Genomic DNA, 27,375 nt, shown 5'->3' with positions numbered 1-27,375 from the left:
AATCTCCATACTCTTTTCCATAGTGGCTGCACCAGTTTGCACTCCCACCAGCAGTATATGAGAGCTCCCTTCTCTCCACATCCTCTCCAACACATGTTGTTTCCTGTCTTGTTAATTATAGCCATTCTGATGAGCATGAGGTGATATCTCACTGTAGTTTTGATTTGCATTTCCCTGATAGTTAGTGATTTTGAACATCTTTTCATGTGTCTGTTGGCCATCTGTATATCTTCTTTGGAGAAATGTCTGTTCAGGTCTTTTGTGCATTTTTAATTGGGTTGTTAGTTTTTTTGTTGTTGAGATGCATGAGTTCTTTATATATTTTGGAGATTAAGCCCTTATCAGATGTATGGCTTGCAAATATCTTCTCCCAATTGTTAGGTTGTCTTTTCATTTTGTTGATGGTTTCGTTTGCTGTGCAGAAGATTTTTAGTTTGATGTAGTCCCATTTGTTTATTTTTTTAATTGTTTCTCTTGCCCGGTCAGACATGGTGCTTGAATATATGTTGCTAAGACCGATGTCGAAGAGCATACTGTCTGTTGTCTTCTAGAAGTTTCATAGTTTCAGGTCTTACATTCAAATCTTTAATCCATTTGGAGTTAATTTTTGTGTCTGGCGTAAGGTAAGAGTTTACTTTCATTTTTTTGCATGTGGCTATCCAGTTTTCCCAACACCATTTGTTGAAGAGACTTTCTTTTCTCCATTGTATGTTCTTGGCTCCTTTGTCAAAGATTAGCTGTCCATAGATGTGTGGGTTTATTTCTGGGCTTTCGATTCTATTCCATTGATCTGTGTGTCTGTTTTTGTGCCAGTTTTTTGCTTACTATAGCTTTAGAGTATGTCTTGAAATCAGGGAGTGTGGTACCTCCAGCTGTCTTTTTTTTTCCTCAGGATTCCTTTAGCTATTCGGGGTCTTTTGTTGTTCCATATAAATTTTAGTATTCTTTGTTCTATTTCTGTGAAACATATTGTTGGAACTTTGATAGGGATTGCATTGAATCTATAGATGGCTTTAGGAAGTATGGACATCTTAACTATGTTAATTCTTTCAATCCAAGAGCACGGAATATCTTTCCATTTCTTTGTGTCTTCTTCAATTTCTTTCAGCAACGTTTTATACTTTTCTGTGTACAGATCTTTCACCTCTTTGGTTAAGTTTATTCCTAGGTATTTTATTCTTTTTGTTGCAATTGTAAATGGGATGGTATTCTTAATTTCTCTTTCTGCTAGTTCGTTGTTAGTGTATAGAAATTTAATTGATTTTTGTATGTTGATTTTGTATCCTGCTACTTTACTGTATACGTTTATTACTTCTAAAAGTTTTCTGGTGGATTCTTTAGGGTTTTCTATGTATAAAATCATGTCATCTGCAAATAGTGACAGTTTCACTTCTTCCTTTCCAATTTGGATCCCTTTTATTTCTTTTTCTTGCCTGATTGCTTGGCTAGGACTTCCAGTACTATGTTAAATAGGAGTGGTGACAGTGGGAATCCTTGTCTGGTATCTGTTCGTAGAGGGATAGGTTTCAGTTTTTCATCATTGAGGATGATATTAGTTGTGGGTTTGTCATATATGGCCTTTATTATGTTGAGGTACTTTCTTTCTATACCCCTTTTATTCAGAGTTTTTATCATAAATGGATGCTGTATCTTGCCAAATGCTTTCTCTGCATCTATTGAGATGATCATGTGATTTTTATTCTTCATTTTATTAATGTGGTGTATTACGTTGATGGATTTGCGAATGTTGAACTATCCCTGCATACCTGAAATAAATCCCACTTGATCATGATGTATAATCTTTTTAATGTATTGTTGTATGCGATTTGCTAGTATTTTGTTGTGGATTTTTGCATCGATATTCATCAGTGATATTGGCCTGTAATTTTCTTTTTTTGTGTTTCCTTGTCTGGTTTTGGTATCAGGGTAATGTCAGCTTCGTAGAATGAGTTTCCCCCCTCCTCAATTTTTTGGAAGAGTTTGAGAAGGATAGGTATTAAGTCTTCTTTGAATGTTTGGTAGAATTCACCAGGGAAGCCGTCTGGTCCTGGACTTTTATTTTTGGGGAGGTTTTTGATTACTGTTTCGATCTCCTTACTGGTGATTGGTCTATTCAAATTCTCCACTTCTTCTTGATCCAGTTTTGGAACGTTGTATGATTCTAAGAATTTATCCATTTCTTCCAGATTGTCGAATTGGTTGGCATATAGTTTTTCATAGTATTCTCTTATAATCTTTTGTATTTCTGAGGTGTCTGTTGTAACCTCTCCTCTTTCATTTCTGATTTTACTTATTTGTGCCTTCTCTCTTTTTTTTCTTGGTGAGTCTAGCTAAAGGTTTGTCTATTTTGTTGATCTTTTCAAAGAACCAGCTCTTGGTTTTATTAATTTTTTCTATTGTTTTTTTGGTCTCTATTTCATTTATTTCTGCTCTGATTTTTATTATTTCCCTTCTTCTACTGATTTTGGGCTTTGTTTGTTCTTCTTTTTCCAGTTCCTTTAGGTGCATTTTTAGATTGTTTATTTGAGATTTTTCTTGTTTGTTGAGATAGGCCTGTATCGCTATAAACTTCCCTCTTAGAACCGCTTTTGCTGTATCCCATAAATTCTGGCATGTCGTATTTTCATTTTCATTTGTCTCCAGGTATTTTTTGATTTCTTCTTTGATTTCTTCGTTAACCCAGTCGTTGTTCAGTAGCATTTTGTTTAATCTCCATGTATTTGTGGCTTTTCTGATTTTCTTCCTATAGTTGATTTCTAGTTTCATACCGTTGTGGTCAGAAAAGATGCTTGGTATTATTTCAATCTTCTTAAATTTATGGAGACTTGTTTTGTGGCCTAATACGTGATCAATCTTGGAGAATGTTCCATGTGCATTTGAAAAGAACGTGTATTCTTCGGTTTTTGGATGGAATGCTCTGTATATATCTACTAGGTCCATCTGTTCTAAGGTGTCGTTTAAGTCCAATGTTTCCTTATTGATCTTCTGTTTGGATGATCTATCTGTTGGTGTAAGTGGAGTGTTAAAGTCCCCTACTATTATTGTGTTACTGTCTATTTCTCTTTTTATGTCTGTTAATAATTGCTTTATATATTTAGGTGCACCTACATTGGGTGCGTAGATATTTACAAGTATTATATCCTCTTGTTGGATTGTTCCCTTGATCATTATTTAATGCCCTTCTTTGTCTCTTTCTACAGTTTTTGTTTTAAAGTCTATTTTGTCTGATGTGAGTACTGCTACCCCAGCTTTCTTTTCATTGCCATTTGCGTGGAGTATCTTTTTCCATCCCTTCACTTTCAGTTTGTGCGTGTCTTTAGGTCTGAAGTGTGTCTCTTTTATGCAGCATATATATGGATCTTGTTGTTTTATCCAATCAGCCACCCTATGCCTTTTAATTGGAGCATTTAGTCCATTGATGTTTAAAATAGCTATTGATAAGTATGTACTTACTGCCATTTTTTAACTTTTTTTTCTCTGTGTTTTATTAGTCCTTCTCTGTTCCTTTCTCCTTCTATACAGAATTGATGTTCGCATTAGTTAGACCTCTGTCTGAAAGCTCTACTCTTTAACTCCCCTCCTCCCTCATTTTATGTTTTTGATATCATATCTCACCTCTTTTTTGTCCATTTGTATCCATTACCCTCTTATCATGGAAATATATAATTTTTCCTATTCGTGGTGTTCTTTTTTCCTCTTAAATCAGTCCCTTTAACATTTCCTTTAGCACTGATTTCTTGTTGGCAAACTCCTTTAATTTTTGCTTGTCTGGGAAATTTTTTATCTCTCCTTCCATTTTGAAGGATAACCTTGCTGGGTAGAGTATTGTTGGCTGTAAGTTTTTTCCTTTTAGCACTTTAAATATATTGTGCCACTCTCTTCTAGCCAGTAAGGTTTCTACTGAGAAATCAGCTGGTAGCCTTATGGGGTTTCCTTTGTACATAACTTGTCTTTCTCTTCCAGATTTTAGGATTCTCTCTTTATCTTTAATTCTGGACATTTTGATTATGATGTGTCTTGGTGTGGGCCTCTTTGGGTCTATCTTGTTTGGGGCTCTCTGTGCTGCCTGTACCTGGATGTCTGTTTCCTTCCTTATGTTAGGTAAGTTTTCATCTATTATTTCTTGAAATGGATTCTCTGCCCCTTTCTCTCGCTCTTCTCCTTCCGGGACACCTATAACATGGATGTTAGTGCGCTTGATGTTGTCCCAGAGTTCCCTTAGACTGTCCTCACTCTTTTTAATGCTTTTCTCTTTTACCTGTTCACCTTGAGTAATTTCTTCTAGTCTTTCATCCAGCTCGCAGATCCGTTCTTCTGTATCCTCTACTCTGCTTTTGAGTCCCTCTAGTGAATTTTTCATTTCCAGTATTGTATTCTTCATTTCTGATTGATTCTTTTTTATATCTTCCATTTCTTTGTTGACATTCTCACTGAGTTCATCTATTCTTCTCCCCAGATCAGTAAGCATCCTTAACACTCTTTGTTTGAACTCTCTCTCGGGTAGGTTGCTCATTTCTGTTTCACTTAGTTCCTTTTCTCGGATTTTGTCCTGTTCCCTTACTTGGAATGTATTTGTTTGCCTCTTCATTTTGCCTCTTTCCCTGTGCTTGTGTCTACGTATTAGGTAGGTCAGCTATGTCTCCCACTCTTGGATAGGTGACCTTATATAAGTGATGCCTTAGGAGGCCTGCAGTGTGCTTCCCTCAGTTCTCAATGTTCCAGGGTGACCCCTATGTGGGCTACTTGTGTCCTTCTGTTGTGGCCTGTTTGCTCTCCCTGCAGGTGCCCAGGGAGGCAGAATTATTCTCCTGGCCTGCTGTTGTAATGCTCAGCTGCTTGTAGTTGTTGTGGGCCCTTCAGTCTCTTTATCAGGTGTGGGGAGCCCCAGCACAGTTGGCTGCAAGTTCTAATACATTTGTGGTGCACTATTTCTTTTAAGTGAGTAGTCAACCAGTGTGGCAGGTTGTTAGGCTCAGGGCCTTACAATTGCTATAAGCCTCCAGCCTTTAGGTCTCCTGTCAGCTCTCTGAGGATTGCAGATGTGTGGGGCTGGCCTCAGGCATGGGAGCACCCAACTGTTTCAGGCTTTGGAAGGTGGGGCAAACCCCCTATGTGAGTCTTTGTGAAGCACAAGTCTTCTGCAGCTGATAAGCCCTGCCATCCACAGGTCCACACACACAGTCAACACAGTCCTGCCCCATGTGTGCGCCCCTACCTCCTGAAGTGGACCCAGTCTCTCCACGGCGGGAACCCCACACACTCCACCACTGCCCCACACTCTCCACCCACTCCTTATGCATGCCCTGCCCCACTGAAGTGGGCTCAGTTGCCAGGCTGCTGAGAATCCAGTCACCAATCTATGCAGGCCCACAAGTTGCCTGAGGGCTTGTTGTCGGGTGGGGCCAGTCTCTCAGGTGGGCTGCCTGCCCTGGCTATGCTGGATTAAATTGGTGCTCTAGTGGGTGGGGCAGACCCTGGGCTAGCAGGCCCCAGGGAGAACTCCAATGGTGTCTGTGTCAGCACGCCCACACCAGGCCATAGCAATGGTCGCTGCCCATGTCCCAATCTCTGGAGAGGTCTCACCTCTCACCGAGATGCACTCATGGCCTATCAGGTCAGTATCTTTTCACCAAAGCACTCTGCACCTTTCTTTCTGGTGATTTTAGGTTGCTTTCTGAAATGGATGACTTTGTGCGTGGGCCCTTTAAGAGCTGGTTTTAATTTCTTTTGAACCAGCTTTTCTGGGGGTACTCCCCAATGTTTTAGTAGCAGGCAAAGTCAGATATTATGCCACTCATCTCCATTGTGGTGGGTCCACAAAACGCCCACAGTGGGGGTGCTCCCTGGCTTAGGGCCCCATGCCTCCAGGGAGGGCTGTGTACCTTTGGGCTCTCCTGGCGGCTGTGAGGCGCTGCAGCTTGTGAAGGTAGTGTTTTTCCTCTCCAAAAGGGAATTTCTGCCTCTTCCACCTCAATTAGGATTGTCCCTTGTTGCAGGAGTTCCTCTTATCCAGTTTTCAGTTCTGTCTCAGGGGTAATGTTTCCACGAGTAGTTGTAAATTGGCTGTGTCCGTGGGAAGAGGTGAGTTCAGAGTCTGCTTGCGCCACCATCTTGACTTCCCTGTATTTCTTCTTGATTCAGTTTTGGGAGGTTGTATGTGTCTAAAAATTTTTCCATTTCTTCTAGGTCATCCAATTTGTTGGCATATAGTTTTTCATAGTATTCTCTTGTAATCCTCTGTCTTTCTGCAGTATCTGTTGTAATTTCTTGTCTTTCAGTTCTAATTTTATTTATTTGAGCCTTCTTTCTTTTTTCCTTGGTTAGTCTGGCTAAGAATTTGTCAATTTTGTTTATCTTCTCAAAGAACCAGGTCTTAGTTTCATTCATCCTTTCCACTGTTTTTTTTAGTCTCTATTTTTTGATTTCTGCTCCGCTTTTTATTATTTCCCTCCTGCTGACTTTGGGTGTTATTTGTTCTTCTCTTTCTAGTTTGTTAGGTGTAGTTCAAGGTTACTTATTTGAGATTTTTCTTGTTTGTTGAGGTGGGCCTGTAGTGCTATGAATTTCCCTCTTATGACCGCTTTTGCTGCTTCCCATAAGAGTTGGTATGTTGTATTTTCATTTTGATTTGTCTCTAGGTAATTTTTTATTTCTCCTTTGATTTCTTCATTGATGCAATCGTTGTTCAGCAGCATGTTGTTTAGTCTCCACATATTTCTGACTTTCCCAGCTTTTTTCTTGTGGTTGATTTCTAGTTTCATAGCAGTGTGGTCACAAAAGATGCTTGAGATGATTTCGTTCTTTTTAAATTTATTGAGGCTTGCCTTGTTTTCCAACATATGGTCTATCTTGGAGAATGATCTGTGTGCCTGTGAGAAGAATGTGTATTCTCTTGCCTTTGGATAGAATGCCCTGTATATATCTATGAAGTCCATCTGATCAAGTGTTTCATTTACATCTACTATTTTCTTTTTGACTTTTTGTCTGGATGATCTGTCCATTGGTGTAAGTGGGGTGTTGAGGTCCCCTACTATTATTGTGTTGTTGTTAATTTCTTCTTTTTTGTCTGTTAATAGTTGCTTTATGTACTTTGGTGACCCTGTTTTAGTTGCATATATATTAATAAGTGTTATGTTCTCTTGGTGGAATGTCCCTTTTATCATTATACACTGCCCCTCTTTGTCTCTCATTGTCTTTTTTAATTTGTTGGCTGCTTTGTCTCATATAAGTATGGCAACACCTGTATTTTTGTTTGCCATTGGCTTAGAGTATTATTTTCCATCCTTTCACTCTGAGCCTATGTTTGTTGTTTGAGCTGAGATGTGTTTCCTGCAGGCAGCATATTGGTGGGTCTTGTTTTTTAATCCATCCAGCCACTCTGTGTCTTTTGATTGGAGAATTCAATTCATTTACATTTAAAATGGTTACTGATATATGAGGGCTTAATATTGCCACTTTATCCCTTGTTTTCTGGTTGTTCCATGTTTCTGGTGTTTCTCTTCCTTTGTATTTCTGACTGCCATTTCATTTTGCTGGTTTTCTCTCTTTTTGTGAATTGTAGCTCTGATCTTTTGTTTAATGGTTACCGTGAGGTTTGTATAAAAGAGCTCATAGATGAAGTAGTCCATTTTCTCATAGCCTCTTATCTCTGTTAACCTAAGTAGGTTCCATCTCTTTCCTCTTCCCCTTCTGAGTCATTGTTGTTACAAGTTATTCTTTTTTTAATGTTGTGAGTTTGTGACTAAGTTGAAGTGTTTATAGTTACTTTTGAAGCTTTCCTTCCCTTTAGGTTTAAGTTATTATTGAGTATTTGCTTCCCTGTTCTGATAGAGAGCTGCAGTTTTTTAAATTTATCTGTCTAATTATCTCTTTGCTCAAAGCTTTGTAGGCCTTTGCCTTTTTGTTTGTGGAGTGAGGGCATCTTTAATTATTTCTTGTAGGAGAGTTCTAGTGGCAATGAACTCCCTCAGCTTTTGTTTATCTGGGAAAGTTTTTATTTCTCCATCATATCTGAAGGAATGTTTACCTGGATAGAGTATTCCTGGCTGAAAAATTTTGTTTTTCAGTATTTAGAATATATCATTCCATTCTCTCCTAGTCTGTATGGTTTCTGCTGAGAAATCTGCTGAAAGCGTGGTTGGGGTTCCTTTGTAGGTTATTTTCTTCTGCCTTACTGTCCTTAATATTTTTCCTTTTTCATTGACTTTTGCCAGCTTTACTATTATATGCCTTGGAGAAGGTCTTTTAACATTGATGTAATTAGGCGTTGTATGAGCTTTGTGTATTTGTAAATATGATTCCTTCGCCAGGTTTGGGAAGTTCTCAGCTATTATTTCTTTGATCAAGCTCTCTGCTCCTTTCTCCCTCTCTTCTCCCTCTGGAATACCTATAAACTTTATGTTGCTTTTCCTGATTGAATCAGATATTTCTTGTAGAATTCCTTCATTTTTTTTTAAATCTTAGTTCTGTCTCCATCTCCACCTGTAGCATTTCTATGTTTTTATCCTCTAAATCACTTATTCTTTCTTTGATAACATCAGCTCTATTCTTTCAGGATTCTAGATTATTTTTTATTTCATTAATTGTGTTTTTCATATCCAGAATTTCTGCTTGATTATTTTTGTTTTGTTTTGTTTTGTTTTTGTTTTGTTTTTTTTTTTTTACAGTTGCTTGATTATTTTTTTACAATTTCAATCTCTTGGGTGAAAAGGTTCATTTTACCCCTGCTCATTAAACTGTTTTTCTGTGTTCTCTTGTAGCTCTTTGAGTTTCTTTATGACAGCTATTTTGAATTCTCTGTCATTCAGATTGTAAATTTCTGTGTCTTCAGGGTTGGTTTCTGGAGAATTGTCATTTTCCTTCTGGTCTGATTTGTTGCTGCAGGCAAATAACATACTTTTACACTTATCTCAGATGTCAAATTAGGGTTGGACCACTCAATGACCAACCAAGACCAAGGGACATATTTTATGGAAATAAAAGCTCAAGAACTCACATTTGTGATCACATCCATGATTACTCTGATTGTCACAACAATCCTGTGATGGTGACAGAGCTTCTATTATCCCTATTTTTCAGATGAGAAAATTAAGACTCAAGGAGATTAAGTATCTTGTGCATAGTTGCAAAAATAAATTGTTATATAACCAAGATTCAAACCCAGGTTAAAGGTTTACATTGTGCGTGGTGAGAAGAGCATAACTTAGAGTCAGAGAGACTTAGGAGCATATCTTGGCTCCACTATTTCCAACTGTGTGACCTAGTTTCCAGTCTGTATTGTGGGGATAACAGTTCCTCCATAAAATGAAAATGTAAAGATGAAATGTAATGATATTCTTAGTTAACCTGGTGCATACTAAATACTCAGTTATTTCATATTGGCTCTTCCATTTCCCAGGTGTTATGATTCAATATTCTGACTTAGTTGGCTTTCAGCATTTCTCAAAGCATGGTTTCAAGCAATCAACTGGAGACATTGATGAAATTGTCCTCATCCGATTTCAGTCTTACTGAATCATAACTTCTAGGGGTGAGGCACTGCCTGGAATCTGGATTTTATTTTGCTCCTTAAATGGTTCATATGCAAAGCAAAGCTTGAGAACCACTGCAATTCTCCATAATATCTAATGATAAAGAATACTCCTAGGTTTTAAAAGGCTTACCTCACTGATAGATAACTTTTGTAAAATTCATCTCCTGTGCCTATCTTTCTTAACATATAGGGACATTTATATGCTAGAGCTTATCTTTGGTAAATACTCATTTGTGTTTATTAAATATTCAGAAAACATTTTAACAGATGAAATCCCTAACCAAACACTGAAATCCAAGTCTTTTATGCTAGTGCAAGGAAGAATTCTTCTTCACTGGTTCTCTTTTAAGATTGACAAGAGACTGAAATATGACACATGTATTTTGTTTAGCACCCAAAGTCCAAGGTTCACTTCCTTGTTTTACAAGGAGATTTATCTGGTCCTTAGCTTTATTTAGGCAAGTAAGATAATTTGGGATTTTAACTTCCATGCAAGATGAAATGAGCAGGGTGAAATCAACACCAAGTACAGTGCTCAAAAAGCTCACAAAGATTCAAGTGAGCCCTCTGAATAATAAGAAATGGGCTCAAATTTGCACCCAACATTAATTATTTTGTAGTGAATCTTATTGACATGAGGTTTGTCTCTCTATAAAAGTGCTTCTCAAGTTTTAATGTGCAAAGGATTGACCTAGGGGTCTGGTAACGTGTAGATTCTGATTCAAAAGGTCATAGATGGGTCAGATGATTCTGTACAAGCTCCTAAGTGATAGCAATGCTGGTCCATGGATCACACTTTGAGTATCAAAGGATTTTAGGGCCCTAGCAACCATACTTAATTTCCCCATTTTTCTTCAATGTACTTTCTCAATTTGTGCTCTCAAACCATATCACTTTCATAGTTATTTTGAATTTTACTTCATTTTGCCTTAAGTAAGAATAATTGTTCACATATATGATGGTACAATCAGTTTGTAGCATCCTTGAGGACAAAAGCCATGACCATTGGTTTAAATCAATGTTTATTGAGCATTTACTCTATACTGGGAACTGTAATAGAAGTTTTTACTTAAATTCCCTCATGTGATTATTATAACCTGTTTTAAATATGTACTAGTATTTCCATTTTGCAGCTAAGGAAACTGGGGCTAAGAGACATGAAATAATTTTTCCGAGGTCACATATAGTTATTAAATGAAGGACGTGGAATAAAAATAAATCATTTGATTCCAAGTCCAATTTACTTTCAATCATAGCAATGCTTAATTATTATTGTATAACCAGTGGCTCTCATCTCTTCTAGCATGAGGTATAGAGACAAGAAAAAGTAGACATTTGATATGTTTGTTGAATAGATATCAAATAAATGGAAGATCTTGTCATTTTGTTATTTGGTTGAATTCTATGTTAAAGTGAAAATCTGTTTGTGGTGCAGATGGTAAAATTTAAACAAAAACATGTTTTATTTGGATTGTTTCTTTTTTCCCAAGCTTGTCTTGTTGAGTATATTTACATTGATCACTGCATCCATTCAAATATCATTTATTGAAAATCCAATCTATGAAGGGAGCAATATGGGGTTACAACCATCACTAATGAAAAGTTTCTGCCCTCAAGAAGATCTGATCTCATAAGGAAGATGGAGAATAAAGTGGAAAGAGACTATTGTGATAGGAGAATATGAGTGATGGAGATGTACAGAAGGTACTAAGAAGTACAGAGGAGGATTTTAAGGAAGGCTTTGTGAGGGAACCGGCATTGGAAATACATCTCAAATGATGACTAGGAGTTAGAAAGGCAAATAGAAAGGCATTAGGTATCACAGCGCATCAAGTGGCCTGAAAGCAGAGACACATGAGTGAGCATGGCCTATTCAGGACTAGAGGCATTTCAGGATTATTGCCACATAAAGTGCAACAGGGCTGGAGATAAAGCTAGAAACCACATATGGGAAGCTGTTCATGCCCTGCTTAGAAACTTGTAATTTATCCAGTAGAAGAGTGTTTCTCAAAGTGTGGTCCTCAGACACATGTGAGTACTCAAGACATTTTCAGGGGGTATGCAAAGCCAGAACTATTTTCAAAATAATATGTAGACATCATTTGCCTTTTCTCTGTGCTGACATTTGCACCAATGGTGCAAGAGCAATGGTGGGTAAAACTCCTGTCATCTTGCCACAAATCAAGACTAGCACCAAAGTGTATTACAAAATGTACGAGTCATCTTGTACTCTTCACTGTCAGGTACTCACAGTAAAAAAAAGTAAGAAAGAAAGAAAGAAAAAGCCACTTTCACTTAGGAATGCCTTTGATAAAGCAGCAAAAATTATTAATTTTATTAAATCTCAACCTTAAGCACACAAACTTTTAACATTCTGTGTGACGAATGGGGACGTATGCATAAATCACTTCTGCTGCAAACTGAAGTATGATGGCTGTCTCTAGGAAAAGCACTTGTGTGATTGGGTTGTGAGCTGAACGAGCTGATTTTTCCATGAAACACTGTTTTTATTTGAAAGAATGACTGACAGTCTGGTTATTCAGATTGGGTATTTGGCAGATATTTTCTCAAGAATGAATAAAAAGTGAGTCTGTCACTTCAAGGAAAACAGCTGATAATGTTTGTTTCCAATGATAACATTCAAGTTTTAGTGAAAATTATAATTTTGGAAAATGTGTACTCACCATAGTGAGCTTGACAGCTTCCCCATACCTGAATACTTTTCTGATGAGATTGGTGATGATATTAACAAATGTGAATTTTTGATGTTTATAATGAAATGTGCCAACATTTGAAAGACCTGCATAACTTAGTGAACCAAAATTTTTTAAATGACCAGTGCTTGATGTGACAAAATCATGCATGGATAAAACATCTATTCAAAGTGTAAGACAGACCAAGGAATTTTAATGAAACAGAGTACAAAAAGTTCATTGATGTGACCTAAGAGTCCGTAATGCAACTAGCCTTTAAGAAACTACCACTTGTTTTGGTGGGTGAACATGATGTAATCTATGCAGAAATAGAAGTATAATGATGTACACCTGAAATTTATATAATGTTATAAACCAATGTTATCACAATCAAAAAAAAGAAACTACCACTTGTTTAGTTTTTGTGTAGTATCAAAGAAGAATAACCAAAAATACCTGAAAAAGCTAATAAAATAATCCTCCCTTTTCCAACTGCATATCTGTGGGAGGCTGGATTTTTCTTTATGTACTTCAACCAAAACAATATACTGCAACAAAATGAATGCAGGAGCAGATATGAAAATCCAGCTGTCTTCTATTAAGCCAGACATTAAAGAAAATTGTAAAAAATATAAAATAACATCACTCTTCTTGCTTTGTTTTCTTTGTTTTGAAAAATATAGTTATTTTTCATAAAATATTTATTTTAACTTATAATGGGTTTATTATAGTTTTTTTTATTTTAATTTCTAATATGGTAAATGTCAATAGATACAGCTCACATAAACAAAAGCTCTTTCTGGTCCTCAATAATTATTAAGAATGTAAAGAGGTCCTAAAGTGAAAAGGTTTGAAAGCTGCTGTCGTAGATAATAGAAAGCTACTGAAGGGTTTAAAGCAAAGGAGGACCATGGTCAAATTTGAAGTTTAGACGTATTACTCCAGCTGTGCTCTTCACAACAGTTTCCAAAGATTGAGTGTGCAGGGTATCTTACTGTTAGAACCCTATACTTGGAAGAACATCCTTTTTATATATCACAAACAGTAAACATGTCAAGTCCACAGCAGGATTTGTAGTGGGCAGGTCACTTTTCCGGTAGGAAACAATGTGACTTTGATCTAGAAAGGTTAAGTAACTTGCCTTGGGTCACTCAAAATATTCCTGCAAGGATTTGAACACAGATGTGTCTGACTGCAAAATTTATATTTTTTTCTAGTACACTGTACTGTTTTATTTTTTATTTCTTCATCTCAAAACATCTGTACTTCCTTCACTCTGACTGAATACTAGAAAATTCACTCTTTTAATGCAAAGAACTTCAAAAATTACTCCTTGTGTCCTTGCTCCACATTTGCATTCTGGGTGCCATAGAGGCCAGAGGAGAAGCTTGGTTGCAGGGGAAGCACATAATCAGTCACCGAAAAAAAAATTATTTGAAAAAGTAACATTTCCCTATAGCACGGGCTATCATGAAGAAAAAGAGGATAAAACTGCACTCATGTGCTCCCCCAGCACACACATACTGAGCACTGCCTATGCTCAATTTAAGAATACAGAAAGCATAATACCATCCTCACTTTACTTTACACGCACACACGCATAAGTAGTTTTCAGTTGGGGCATCTTTATTTTCCAGTACTATACAGATGTCACTCCAAATTATCTTGCTCCTGTTTTTTTTCTTTCTGACCTAGTAATACCTAGAAATGCAGGCTTGGATGACAAGAAATTGATTGTCCTAAACCCTGCTGAGGATGAGTTACTGCTAATTGGTTCTTTGAACAGAGTGAATGAGATGAACTTCTTTCAGTTTGCAATTGATGGGGATAAATTTCATGTCAGCAAAATATATAAAGATTCTTGGGGTGTTTTCCTTGATTTGATGCATTGTCTTTTCACTTAATCAGCAAGTTTTTTTAGACCAGAGATCACAGTAGGAGAGAAGATGACTGATTCATTTGCCCTGAATAGACATGTCTGATCCCCTTGAGATAGTATACTATGTTATATGAATAAAAGACTGATTGTTTTTCAACAAATCCAAAATATGGCAATGAACTTCTGTTACTAACCAAATAATCCACTAGTATTCCTCATTGACTGTACTAGAGATTTTTGGTTCCATTTTTGTTGCATTTAAAAAAATTTATTTGAAACACCGTAACCTTTTAAATGTCTATATAATAGTCTATCAAGTGGATGGATGTACGTTGACATACTAAACTTCCATGTCTTTGTCAGGGGAGGGGCGTCTAAGTTGTTTTCAATGTGTCTTTAATTATACATAATTCTGCAATTCGCACATTACAGCTAGGTCTCCAACTTTGGCACTACTGACAATTATTTGCTGTGAGGGGCTATCCTGTGCATTATAGGATGTTGAGCAACATCCCTGACCTCTACCCACTAGCTGCCATTAGCATTCTCACAATAGTGACAAACAAAAATATTCCTAGACATTATCAAATGTCTCCTGGGGGGAAAAATTGCCTTTGGTTGAGAACTACGGTCTTAGAATATATTTGTTCCTTCAGTTAGATTATTTCTTTGTGACAGATTTCCAGGGTCAGAATTTGTGGATCAAATGAAACTATTTGCATGGTTCTTGATGTATTGCTAAATTACTTTCCAAAAGGGTATACCCTTGCTCCCTGCCTACCAGTAAAATCTGAGTGACCCAATTCTGTGTTAAGTACAGGAGTCTCAGTTTGTATCACTTTATTTTTGTTAATTGCTGATTCAAACTGTACCATTATTATTATTATTTTATTTCACTTTGTTTTTTCTTTAATATCAGTAAGAATAAAATGCTGTGTGTGTTTGTTTGGAATTTGTTTTGTTTTATTTTATTGTGTGTGAAATATCATTTCAAGTCCTTAGCCCATTCACATTATAGGGTGTCTGGGAGTAACAAAAGTAGTAAAAAATATAGCTGAAGATAGCTTTAATAGAATTGAGGCGGTCTTTTTTAAATGAGAGTTAATTCAATATTTTTTAAAGAAATGTTTGTGGACTACATTTTTTTAAAGATTTTGCTTTTACTTAGAAAAAGAATATCTGAGGTGACAACTGGGTCTTATTTTATGATTTTCCAGTCACTGGTGGCTTCATTTGGGGGGAGGATAAGTCTAAATTTTTAGAAATTGCATATCTAGCATGCACTACAAATTTATGCTGCATGTTTAAACAGATTTTTGTAAATTAAGGCACTTTTGAGGTTCTGAAGTTTGTGTAGTTGTTCCTTGACTCACCTGTAAGCTACTCACTTGCAAAATGTTTTTTAATAAAAATACCTCTTAACATTGCATCCTTGAAAATAAGGTATTTGTCCATTGTACATAGGATATTCAGCAATATACTTAAAACAAGGGACATACTACCTTGCCCACTTACTTTTGAAAAATGCTTCTCTTTCCCACCCTTGCCTTGTCCTGTCACATCTCTACCAGCTTTTTTTCCCTCCCACTTCCTAGAACAAGCTGGACAATAGTCAAAAACACCTGCTAGGCAAATCTTATTGATCAACTCTCTTCTGTCTACTAGACCTGACCAAGAAAGATTGAAGTATTCAATCCATATACGATTGAGAGTAAGCATAGAGAGGGGCACTGAATTTATCCTTCTCTAGGCCTCATTTTCCCCGAGTATATGTTAAGAGATGCAGAAATTAGATCTCAGGCTCCATAATAGAATCAAATAGTTCACTGGGGCAACCACAGCCTTTGGACCTCCTCACTGCTCTAGCCTGTTTACTGCTTGACAGCTAGAAAGTTACTGTGAACAAGCCAAGCCAACTTTAACGACACTATAAATGCCATGTATTCTCAAGAACAAGCTCACACACTTGAATCATTCAGAAATTCATCCTCAAATTAGATATCCACCTTTCCAGAAAGCATTTATAAGGTTCTATAGGATGTAAACTTTTTCTTTGTTAATGATGAGAATTGATAGTATGTACAATGGTTACATAACCCATCTATTTCATAATTTTCCTTTATATTAGCCTTTTCATTAGCCAATAGTGTTGATGCTGTATTATACCAAATTTTGTGATCTTTTAGTTAAAATTCAGTCCCTGAAGACTAATTTAACTTAACTATGAAATGTTTCTTTAACACAACTTCAAATTTCAGCTAAGTAGTTTTTTAAACTACAGTATTTCATTTTTAGAAGAAAAAACACAATGTAATAACTAAGCAATCTCGTTGAGTCTTCTGCTGTGATGTTATTTCTGCCCTGAAATGATCACTTGTCTTCATTTTGCCAAGTTTATTGCCCCAAAAGGATACCAAAAAAGCCCAAATTGCTACCTGCAACAAATGTTCTGGTAGATTTAATATCTCCACTAAGGCAGCTTCTAATACTAGTTTTCGGATTGTTACTTTAAGGAAAAGCATTCTTTCATTTTGCTTGTCTTTTATTTTTCGAAAGCTGAGTCAAGCAGTTGAATCAGACAACCTGTTCTCTTTTACTAACAAACAAATAAGAAGCTGAAACCCAGGGCCGAGGACCCATACCTCTGCCCATTAACAATCTATGAATTGCTCTTGGTATATCTTGCATCACACCAGTGTACAGCAGAACGGAAAGTAATTATGGGATCAGACATTTATGCAAGTGAAGATGTGCATGAGAGGCAAAAGGTCATATTACCCAAGGAAGTCTCTGCCTCTGGACGATGTTAAGAGAAAGGGAAGATAGATTGTTTTCTGGAATGATTTGAATGCTAGTCTGGAGATAGAGGGAAGCATCAGGTCATTTCTTAAGATCTTTCATAGTCTCCCAATTTTGTGTGACACTAGGCTCTGGTAGATATGAGTAGAACTTCCCTTTTTCTTCTAGAAGCTAGAAATATATGGTAGAGAAGAAAAATATATGTAATATACACCAGAGGACTTCTGTTGGAGGAATGGTTGGGCAACTTAAAAGTGCTAAACCTCAGTTTCTTCTCTGTAAATAAAGATTAACTTGGTTGATTGAACATTTCCACACTCTTAGTTTTTATCTCTCTTTAATTCCACATCAAGGTCTATACATAGAGAAACCTTTGTCTTGAAAAGGATATAATCCTCATTTTTAGCATCATTTGACTCTGGGTTTTTTTTTTTTTTGCTGTTCTCACATTTTAAAAATCCATTTTCTTAATATTTATACTATCCTGGCAATGAAATAGGCAGCGAGTGCTTTGGGTTAGCTCATTTTAGGCGTTCTGCATTTCCAAGCTAAACTGCTAGTGGGATCCCATCTGCTTAATAACATTCAGTTTAAAATTAAACTGGGAAAAATAAAAAAATGTTGACAACTCTGGGCAAACTTCAACAGAATGCCTTTTCCTATTCCATCTCCTAGAAGGCGCTCCAGAGGATTAGAAGAGCAACTCTGGGCTTGTTGCTTTCTGTAAAGTTTGAGAGTTTTACTTCCTATTTGGATTCTCAATTATAACGTTGTAGGTCCTTAAGATAGAGTCATGTCTCTGAGGTTCAGTCCATCATCACACTTCTGGGTAGCACTTAACCAGAACGAGCACAAGCTTTGAAGCAAACAGACATGGATTTAAGTCCTGCATCTGCCACTTACTTGCCACGTGATATCAAACCTTTGCAATTTTACGCATCAATTTCTTTGTGTGTAGAATGGCAATAATGTCTTTTAATAACCTTCTAGAATCCTTGTGAGGGCCAACTTAAGATAAAAAATGTAAAGCAACAGCGAAACACCTGACATATAAGAGGCCTTGAACTAATATTATTTAAGTACACAATGCAAGAATGACTATGGGGTGTGGCTGTGGGTAAGTCTCACTTTACAGATGAAGAAACAGGTTCGGAGACATTAAGTTCCTTGTCCAAAGTCACACAGTTTCTCAGGCCATTTGTCACCATAACCACCTTAGTCCAAGTCTGTCACTTTATCTCTCACCTGACTTATTTAAACAACCTCCTAACTGATTCCCCAACTTTAACACTTAACTGCCCTACTATCTGTTCTCAACACAACAGACAGGATAAACCATAAATGAGACCATGCCTCTTCCCTGCTTAACACTCGACAGTGGCTCCCCCTGCACTTAGAATCAAACCCAAAACCCTTAGCAGAGCCTTCAGGACTCTGTTCTCTGATCTCTGTCTACACCTCTAATTTAGTCTCTTACACTCTTCCCCTTGTTTAATGTTTCAATCACACAAGCCTAATGGAAGCTCCTCTTGCAGCCAAAATTATTTGCTGCCTCAGAGCTTTTATACTTGCCACTCCTCTGCTTGGAAGGTGCTCCCGCTAGATCCTCACAAAATTTCTCCTTCTCATCACTCAGGTCTCTGATTAAATGCCATCTCCTCATGAGGTCTTCTCTGACCACCTTATCTAAAATAACATCATGTCCCCATCCAGTCATTGACTCTTCATCCTGCCTTATTTTCTTCCTAGCCCTTACTGCTATCTAAAATTACTGTATTTATTTGCTTAATTTTTTACTTGTTTATTTTCAGTCTCATCCTACTCCCAAAGACCATGCCTTTTTGATATTAAAAAATGAAATAAAACAAAACCCAAAACAGAAATTTTAAAAAAGTCATTTAAGTGGAAGGGAGAATCAGTTAAATCTACTTTGTCTTTTAAACTTAACTAGCAAATCTCTCTGATCCCAGCCAACTGATTAGTTTCCCATTGTAGACATAGTTTAAGGCAGGCATTTTTACAAAGCCTTCAAACCCTCAGGACACTATTTAGCAAAGAGGAAATCAGCCAACCTTCTGCTCACTCGGGAATCCAAAGTAGGAATAGCATGGATGATTTCCTCTCATTTTAGCCATTAGTTGCAAACCGTCCTCCAAGTCTTTTGCCAGAGATACTAATAAGAAGCCAAATTGACTAATTTGATCTTCTTCTCTCTCCATCCCTGAGCAGTGCATATTGGAGGCGCTAATGAACAGCAAAGTGGCTCAATGCACCATCAGAGGAGGCCCGGGGAGGAGCAGAGCAGAGATACCTGAACTTGTTGGTTAATAAGGTTTGTATTTCTCATCCACTTTCTTGGCTAGGGATGTGAAGATATAAGGCCTGGTATACTTACCCTTGAATATGTGCTGTTACAGGGAGGTTACCAGCCCAATGGGAATCAGCAAGAAATGGAGAAGTGGCTCAGGGCCAGCCCAGCCACCTAGACAACAAAAGAAAGCAAACCATCTAAGTTTAGGATCAGCACACTTCACACATAAGTAACTCAGGGCTTCACCAATACCTTAGTTGGGGGAGGATGGAAGTTTACATCAGTTCCATGCTACAGTAAGGTCTGTACATAATTGTCATTGCTGTATAATATAAACTGCTTAGTAAATGCTATAATTTATTTTATAATGCTTTTGTTTACTTAACTAATTCTGAACAAGATATAACTAATCAGTGGCTGAAGCCACTCCCCAGAGTGGGTGTATGGCCTTGGCAGAATTGTCACTGAGTAGAAGCTTTTTGGATGGACCACCTGTACTTCCTATTACATGTGTCTTCATGATCAAAGCCCTACCATGATTAAAGCCCTTCCCAGCCCACAGTAGCTGGGAAGAGCTGGCTTTAGCTTATGAGCCTAGAGTTGGAATTCCTGCGTCAGCCAAAAGATTTGGAAATGCTGTTTGACATAAACCCAAACATGCTGGAAAACTGTCAAAGGGAACTTTCTCATCAACAAGGGTGTTCTCCCAGATATAAAGGAAAAAATGGTATGGATTCTTTATTTCTGAATCATATAGTGCTTGCCTCTACCTGGGCAGTAATTCTTAAAAGTGGAATAAAAAATCGGTGATCATCTAATTAATTTGGAGCTCTGAGTTTTCCAATTTGGTCACGTACAAGGAGCAAAGAAATTAATAGTATGTCAGACCCTGTGCTGCCTTGGCAAGACAGCCTCAGAGTCCCAGATTTCTACCAATGTAAGATTTACACTGCTCAGCAGACACTGCAATGTACCTCTTTTTGCATTTCTATTTAAACAAGTGTTTGGATAAATGCTCTGATGTCACTGCTCAAAATAAAGGCTGCCACAAGAATCAACTGCAAGGATTTGTTTAACATTCTGTGCACATATTCCTGCAAAACCAGCACATTTCCAAAGTTATTTCAGAGCACAAACTTTCGTCACGATAGAATAATTAGGTCCCCCACAGAAATTGGCTGTCTTTGGAGCATTTCCTCTTGGCTGCTAATTTGTCATGTTACAGAGTTGGGGCATTATGTCTTTACTTTCCATGTCAGTTTGCTCATCTGTTCCGAGTATGTCTGCCTTTCTAGTAATCACTGCTTCTGTTTTGTGAGAGAATATCCTTGCCCTCTCCCAAAGAAGCCACAGCTGCTTAATCAAGGATAGAGTTTAGCTTTTCATTAATCTATACTTATTCCCACATTACAATGTGTAGTAATAAAAATAGCGATTCTTTTTGGGCTCCTAGCCCTAGTCTGGGCTCCTAGGAGCTGGAACTGGCTACTTATTTTGTGGGGCCCAGTGCAAAATGAAAATATTGAACATGTTCACAATTATTAAAAATCTCAAGATGGTGACAACAGAGAATTAAGTGAAATGCGGGCCCCCAGGCGATTACACAGATCAGGTACCCATAAAACCAATCCTGCTAAGAGCTAATTTATTCTTTTAATAGCCCTTTGAGGAAACCATAATTATTTCTAGTTTGCAAGGGTGGAAACTCAAACTCAGAGAAGTAAAGTAATATCAAAAATTAGACAGCTAGGAAGTGGTGGAGCCAGGCCTGTCTGACTCAGAACCTATCTTCTTTTCCTACACTAGGGGTTGGTAAACTATGACCCACAGGCCAAATCCAGCCCACAAGCTAAAAAGGGCTTTTACATTTTTAAATGGTTGAATAAAACCAAAAGAAGATTAATATTTCATGCAAGTTGAAAATTACATAAAATTCAAATTTCACTGTCTATAGAGAAGGTTTGTTTGGAACAGAGCCACCACACCCATTTGTTACTTATTGTCTGTGACTCTTATGCTCTAATGGCAGAGCTAAATGCCGCTGAGAACTTACAGCCCACAGAGCCTGAAATACTAACCTTTTTCAGAGAAAGCTTTCCAACCACTGCCCTACACCATGCAGCCAGCGACCACAGAATTGTTTGAAAGAAAAATAAATGTATATGCATATATTTAATTGTATATTTCCTCATCCTTAGTGTATCAGTTTCCTAGGGCTGCCATAACAAAGTACCACGAACCGTGTGTCTTAAAGCAACAGAAATGTATTTTCTCATAGTTTGCCAAGGTTAGTTCCTTCTGAGAATTCTGGGGAAGAATCTGTTTCATGCCTTTCTCCTAGTTTCTGGTGATTTGCCAGCAACCTTTGGCTCTCCTTGGCTTGCAGCTGCATGACTCCAATCTCAGCTTTTGCCGTCACATGGCATTCTCCATGTGTGTCTCTGTCTTCTTGTAAGGACACCAGTCATATTGGATTAGGGGCCCACTCTACTCCAAGGTGATCTCATCTTAACTAATTACATCAGCAAAGAATGTACTTATTTCCAAATAAGGTCACACTCACAGGTACTAGAGGTTAGGATTTCAACATATCTTTTTTTGAGGGGGAAAAATTCAACCCATAAAACTTGGTACAATAAATAAATAAATAAATAGTAAGCAAGCAAATAAATAAATAAGTAAACAAGCTACGATCTCACATCATGCCTCACTCTGTTTTCCCCAACCCTGACAAGACCAAGCCAGGTAGGAAGTATTAATAGGACTTCTCTAAATCAATGTTCTCAGACTACATTCAACCTTCATCTCACCTAACTTTTCAGATTCTGGGAGTATGTTTGATGCCCAGTGGACGCTTCCTCCAAACCCCTTTGTTCCGCAATTTATAACTCAAGATCAAGTGATGCAGTAGAGGATTTTTACCTCACACACATTCTGAACATTGCGATGTGTACCATGATGTGGTTCCTTATTTCATTCATTCTGCCCACTTAAATCCCATTTTCATCCCAAATATATGTCTTTGTATTTTTTTTAGATACCATATACTTGATAATAGAGTAATACTTTATTGGAAATCCAAGGCCTTCAAGCACTTCATTGTATCACTTGAATTTTCCACAAAGGCGTTTTGTAATTCTAAAGCTTTATGGTGTGCCTCAATTGACGGCATGGTATTGCAGACTGCACCCGCGCCACAATTGTTGGATACTTTAATACTCAGGAACCACTTTAATCGTCAAGGCACTGCCTCCTGACTTAATTAGCCTTTCTAATTTGCTATGAAGTAAGTGTTCTATCCTTCTTTCAACTTTATATTAAGAGAAAGTGGAGTAATATGAGGAAATCACTTAAAAAGCATTGCAAATCCTTCTTGATGAGTTAGGAGCTAGTTAAGGTGGCCTGAGTTTTGAGATAGCAAGTAGAGTATTGGTGTCAGGGCAACATCATAGAATTCCTAATTTTTCTTACATGGACTCTCTACTCATTGCATACCATTACCCAGCCAAGAGTGGCTGCCTAATAAATATTGGGTGAATGAATGAAAGAAAGGAAATAAAACACATTTTGATATCTAGGATGCATCAAGCACTAATTAAAGTCACATACATTCTCAGTTTGTTTTTCTTTTGTTTTGTTCTGTTGAAATGACGGTACACCTATGCTAGTAATTTGTAAAATGACTTTCCCATACTGTCTACCTCTTTTCTGCTATTTCACTACTTCAGTCTCTGACACAACCATATGGATACTTGAATAATTATATATCATGTCCAAAGTGCCTTCAAAGCCTTAGCATATAAGAGAAACCATCCAACCCAATTTCTGCTGATGTTACAATCCTAGGTAGTTCTGATCCCTTTGTCCCTGCTCTATCATTCCTTGTACGCCCTCTGGCTACAATTAATCAGATCAGAGGCAGGAACATGACAAAAGTGTAAACTATGATGTGACCTGCCACACACAGAAAAAAAAAGTGACTACCCAAACAGGAAGAGGCTGTGCCAATCTGTTTCTCGTTCTTCAGAATTTGAACTGAAAAACAATACAGGGAATGAGGTCATTAACAGGAGCTAAATGTGAAAGGCTATACAGAGAACCCATGAACAGGTGAGAGTTATGAGATTTATGAGAAAGCAGAAACTATAAGTAGAGAAGAGTTATAAAGAAGGTGGAAATACATGGGACCAAAGATTCTCCCTCTCATTCATTTAAAGTTTTAAATTTTGGCATCTAAATCTCTATGTTGCTTTCTAGCCATATGCTTGTCATCAATTTGGCAATTTTAAAGTTGACATAAATGATCCTTCTACACCCTGGGCTCTTAGTTCCTTGACCTTCTCACTTCCAATGGTCTTGTCCTCCATTCCACCTTGGCCACTCATTGCACAATACTACCCTTAAAGTTGTTATACCCTAACTGCTCCACTGCAAAAACTAAATTAACACAAATTGCCCAGTTTGGGCTATTACAATAATTATGGTAAAATATGATGATTCTTCCAACTAGTGAGCGAGCAGTAGAAATGGTTATAGGAGTGATAAATTTTGGATTGGTTTATAGTTTTGGATTAGTTTATAATATAATTTGGGATATGTTTTGATACTAGAGCCAACAGGATTTGCTGATGCACTGGAGAGGGGCAGTGCTGAGGAGAGTAATCAAGAACGACAACACATTTGTCCTGAGCAACTGTGTGAATGGTATTTACTGAGGTGAAGAAGCAGTTCTTGGGGAGAAACTCAGGGTTCACTTTTGGAAAAGAGGAAATGTCAAGTAGGCAGTTGCATATATGAGTGTGAAGTTCAAATGGGGCGTCAAATACACAGATGTAAATTTGGAAAACAATAGCATATAGAGGACAGTTAAATCTATAAATCTGAAATCGCCAGGGTTGTGAGTGTAGAGAGCAAAGAGAAGAGAACCAGGCACTAAGCTCTGGAGCACTCCAACTTTTGTCATTTAGGAGGGAGAGGAAGAACCAGGGAAGGATATTTGTGAGGATCTAGTGAGTTACACAGGACATAAGGCATGCGTGAAAGGATGTGGTCATACAAACAGAAGCAATAAAAGGAAAACAGTGTTAGTGTGAAAAAGCAAGTCACTATGTGTTTTCTGGCCAGAAGCTTGTATGGGTGTGCTCACCAATCACTATACTAATCAATATATGTTAGTATATTAATAAAATCATCATGATTGGATAATTGAATGGGTTTGTGTCAACAGTGCTCCCCAAAACAAAACACACACACACACTAAACAACAACAATAACAACAATGCACACTTGACCTCCTTGTTTGGTTTGATAAAGATAATATTTAGAGATAAACTAAGAGCAGCAACAATATAACTCATGTCCTCAGTTTTATTTTATAATTATCTTGTTTTTCACCTTTACAAAAGGAAGATTATTTATAAGTAGATGCTTTTCAAGAAAATGTAAACTTTTAATATACTTTAATGGCCTCACCTATGTTAATTTCTCTAGAAACCACTCTCTTTTCTGTCCAAATCCAGATTAAGTGCTCCTCCTCATTTCTTCTGAAACATCCTCTTTATGTCTCTAGCAAGGCATTACAACATTTCATTACGATTATCGGCTTATGTGTCTCTCTCCCCACCATAATGTAAACTCCTAAAAAATAGGAACTATGCTGTATACATCTCCATACTTACAGTTGTTAGCCCAGTGCCTAGACCAGTGCATTCATTTATCAAACAAATATGTATTGAACACTCACTAACTCCGTGTTTAGGAAACTCCATTGCTCATAGGTTTTCCTTCGTAATAAGCTTAGGGGGGGAAAAGCCAATTATTTCTCAAATGGGATGCTGTACTAGTCCTCCCAAACAAGCCAAAGGCAAATTTAAAAGACAGTTGCATCATATAGTGAAAAGGAGGTGAGGAGTCCTGACTTCTATTTCTCCATGTCTCTAAAAGTTCTTAAGACTCAGAGCTAAAAACTTCACCAAATTGAAGAGTTGAGACTAAAATGCTATGATTATTTTAGTAATTAACTTATCCTACATGCTAAGTGTGACTTCCAATACTTCACGACTTTATTTGGAAAAAGAAATGAGAAAGATTTTCATTCTACACCAGCATAAAAATCGGAGACAATCATTACGGAGCAACTGACTTCCAAAGATATGCAGGACACATATTCAGGCATTGCATTTCCCTTTGCCAGACTGTAGGTGGTCAAGTGCTCTGCAACAGTCCTTCTGATGTTACAACTCCTCCTTTATGGGTTAGTTTTTCAGGGAGTCAGACTGTTTCATCTTAACTTCTCCAGTTGCAATCTATTCCATCACCGTAGTAAGATAAAAAGCAGGAGCAGCAAGCCATTAATATTAGGGAAACCTCTTGATATTTCCTACTTTTATATTCAATTGGAAATTTTGTATATCAGCATTCCTCCATACGATTTGCTTTATTTCATACAGTTAATTAGATTAAAATGTTTCATATTGAGACACATATTAATAAATGATTTAACAGATAGTCTTAATTTTTTAAAAAGCAATTCTTAGACATAAGAGGTAGTAGGTTATCTCGCAGAGGTGTTATTTTTTTTCCTTAAGTGAGGAAAAACAATGGTTAACTAAAATCTACATATCTGACCTTAGCCAATTATTTCAATCTCTTCTTCTATCTGGGCTAATAAAAATATCAACATTGACTGCTTTGAATTTTACTCCATTTTTTTGTAAATGTGCTAGAGGGACGAAAAGAGGTGAAGAACAATCTTTGTACAGTATTGCCAATTCTGAAAACACTAAAGAAAAAGGCTAGGTGCGGAGCATGCCTTTTTCATCTTTTAAGAAAAAAAGTCCAAAAACAAAACCAATAAATCATTTACTCGTTGGTTATTTTCCCCATAGACTACTTCTCTGATTTTATAATGGGAACCAACAAGAAAATCAGATTTGTTTTATAGATACTGACTTTAAAAGTACATTTCTTTGTATGCAAATATTCCATAGAAAATATGTTAACTATAGTTACTATACTTCTTCCACCAGTTCTCAATGCCAAATAGGTTTCCTTCTTGTGTCCATACACAGGTACTCAAGGAAATCATTAAAAAATATTTTTGGATCTGAGATCCTGCACACTTTAAGCCCTATAATAAAGGTGGGAAAGGAGGCCCAGGATGCTTTCTCTGGAAAGACTTTATGATTAATTTTTATTTACATTTGCTCAGTTTCTGGAATTGCTAAAAACTATGTAGTACTGTATCCTCTGAAGTTACACATTGCTAGTCATTGTTATGCTACTTGTGTAACCAAGTAAATACATGAATTACATGCATACTAACTTCTGCTGAGTTTGTTCTTAATTGAGTTCTCGTAAAAGTCACTTTAAATTTATAGTGATGACTGACCTCCAGGGAATGCAACTGTCAAGACACAAAGAAGGCTGTCTAGGGACTGAGAGAAAGAGAAGCCTTCATTATGCAAATATTGTGTTTTCTAGATATGGATGTTCAGTTATTCCTTTATTGCCCTAAAAATACATAAATATTCTAATTGCAGCTTTTATGCAGAAGACACCCAAGAGCTTGTATCCTGGCTGGTAAAAGGACCCTGAAGAATAATACATATTTTAAAACATACTGCAATAGGCAAGGGCTTTACAGACTTCTGTCCTCTGCTTCAATACTCTAACAGGGGTTTTGGGCTGGTGTTAAAGGCCAAGAAAGCTGACAATATTATCTGAGGTCATCAGGAAAGTCAGAGCCAGAGCCCGTGTCCTGTTTTTTCAAGGGCCTTTTAGATCTTGTGTGGTTGGCAACCTATTGCGAATCCCCCAGACAGACACAGGTCTTTTGTATCTGTCTAGATCTGCTTACAATTGGAAGTCTTCCTCAGGAACCACTCTGAGCTTACCCCAATCCTTGAAGTCATGTTAGAATGGAATTCACATTAAACTGTAATGGTAAAGTACAAGGAAATACATACATCTATTGGAAAACTACAATAAATCTTATTAGTGACAGGAGAATCAAGGAAAGAATGAAGGTAGGTGGGCAGGATTATGGTTCCCTCACTATTCTCCCACCTCCAACTCATTATTATACCATCTTCAGACTACAATCAATTATGTTAACACACAATGAGCAACTGCTGAGTGCCAAATACTGTGCTGTCTTCTT

The 27,375-nt window shown here is 37.2% G+C and overlaps 1 long non-coding RNA gene across 1 annotated transcript in view; it reads right to left on the bottom strand.

Moving 5' to 3' along the window:
* LOC147911739 (uncharacterized) overlaps positions 1-27,375 on the bottom strand; it is an 82,936-nt gene that overhangs the window by 39,962 nt on the left and 15,599 nt on the right. The window contains exon 2 of the long non-coding RNA XR_015550614.1: positions 19,299-19,385. This is a non-coding gene — a long non-coding RNA (uncharacterized LOC147911739). The remainder of the gene's footprint in view (positions 1-19,298; positions 19,386-27,375) is intronic.

The sequence above is a fragment of the Ceratotherium simum genome, chromosome X, assembly GCF_057802395.1.
Source record: "Ceratotherium simum simum isolate JZ-2026a chromosome X, ASM5780239v1, whole genome shotgun sequence".
Taxonomy (NCBI): domain Eukaryota; kingdom Metazoa; phylum Chordata; class Mammalia; order Perissodactyla; family Rhinocerotidae; genus Ceratotherium; species Ceratotherium simum.
The sequence above is the reverse complement of the archived record's forward strand: the minus strand, read 5'-3'. Positions and strand labels throughout refer to the sequence as shown.